Genomic DNA, 1,507 nt, shown 5'->3' on the forward strand with positions numbered 1-1,507 from the left:
AGTGTGGTGTTTCCCAGAGGCGGGACGAGGGATCCGAAGGAGGGTAAGATTCCCATGATTCGCGGAAGGAAAATATGAAAGAAAACGACAAGTACCGGAAATATGGGGCAACACTAGTGACCTTTATGGGGAGAGAAGTAATTCTTCTTCAGAAGAGGAACAGATTCGTGAATGTAAAGTTTTAGAAATTGATATTCCTTTTTTCCCCTCGCATAAAGTGAATTGTGAACTGTGAAACCGGCATGAAAGCAAATATGTGCAAAGTACTTGACAATGCAAAAGATTAGGTGTATACACCTGTAGTTGTTAAGTGCAATATCACCGTCCCCCACCCATCTCACCAAAACCTCTCCTGAAATCTCCATCCACTGATCCAACGTTTTCGCAGTCTACAAATTTTTATCCTGGCTGTCAGCCGAAGCCGGGGACAAAAGTGATGAAAATTGAGGTAGCACGAGATGACCAACCCGATCTTTGGTAAACATTTATTTTCATAGGCAGTAATATATAGAAGCTGGAATAGTTATGTGAAAACTATTTACATTGTCGACTGCTCTTCAAAAATTTGTTTCCCTGACCGGGAATCAAACCCGGGCCGCAGCAGTAAAAGCGCCGAATCCTAACCACTAGACCATCAGGGAATCACACCAGTTGGGGTTGTCTCAATGCCATTTACAGTGAGGTCAATGTATCGAAACGCATCGAATTTGTCATGTTTTAATTGTTTTATTTCCATGCGCTGGATATTACATTTTTTTCATGTCTTTGCTTGCTACAAATCTATTTCAGGCCGTCTGTGTTTGAAAGCTGCATTTGGCTTCATTTGAAGTGCTTTTTTGGAAAAAAAAACATAATTGTCATCACGATATTTCACAAATTTTCTTTGGGACAGAAAATTTGCCGTCATTATCTAACGTGAATCATGTGAATTCAGTCAAATAGCACTGTGCTTGATTTTTAAAATGTCCTCTGAAATCGCCTGTCAAGCTACGGGGGTATTTCAAACCACTGTCACTAAGATCATTAAACGATGGACCATCGGTATTGAGCCAAATATAGTTCATGATCCTCATTTAAGCTTAATGACTCTGTCCTCTACTCTGACTTCAGACACTTTTTACAAAAAAAAAACACTGATGAACCTGGGAGTGTCACTAGCTAAGCCACTATTAATTGCCTGTTCTTAGTTTCCCTTCATCAGGCGATTGTGAGCTGACTGAAATTAGATTAGATTCGCTCCAGTGTGGAAACAGGCCCTTCGGCCCAACAAGTCCACACCGACCCTCCGCAGAGTAACCCACCCAGACCCATTTCCCTCTGACTAATGCACCTAACACTACAGGCAATTTAGCATGGTCAATTCATCTGACCTGCACATCTTTGGACTGTGGGAGGAAACCGGAGCACCCGGAGGATACCCACGCAGACACGGGGAGAATGTGCAAAATCCACACAGACAGACTATTGCAGTCCATGTGTTGTAAGGGGACATACGTTGCCACGAGGG

General features: G+C 42.6%; 1 non-coding gene across 1 annotated transcript; it reads right to left on the reverse strand.

Moving 5' to 3' along the window:
- Positions 1–569: 569 nt before the first annotated feature.
- On the reverse strand, positions 570–641 carry trnak-uuu (transfer RNA lysine (anticodon UUU)). The gene has a single exon. It is a non-coding gene; the product is annotated as a tRNA-Lys (tRNA).
- Between the last annotated feature and the right edge of the window lie 866 nt (positions 642–1,507).

Source organism: Chiloscyllium plagiosum, unplaced genomic scaffold (assembly GCF_037043375.1).
Source record: "Chiloscyllium plagiosum isolate Xiang-an unplaced genomic scaffold, Cpla_swu_hap1 HiC_scaffold_35, whole genome shotgun sequence".
Taxonomy (NCBI): domain Eukaryota; kingdom Metazoa; phylum Chordata; class Chondrichthyes; order Orectolobiformes; family Hemiscylliidae; genus Chiloscyllium; species Chiloscyllium plagiosum.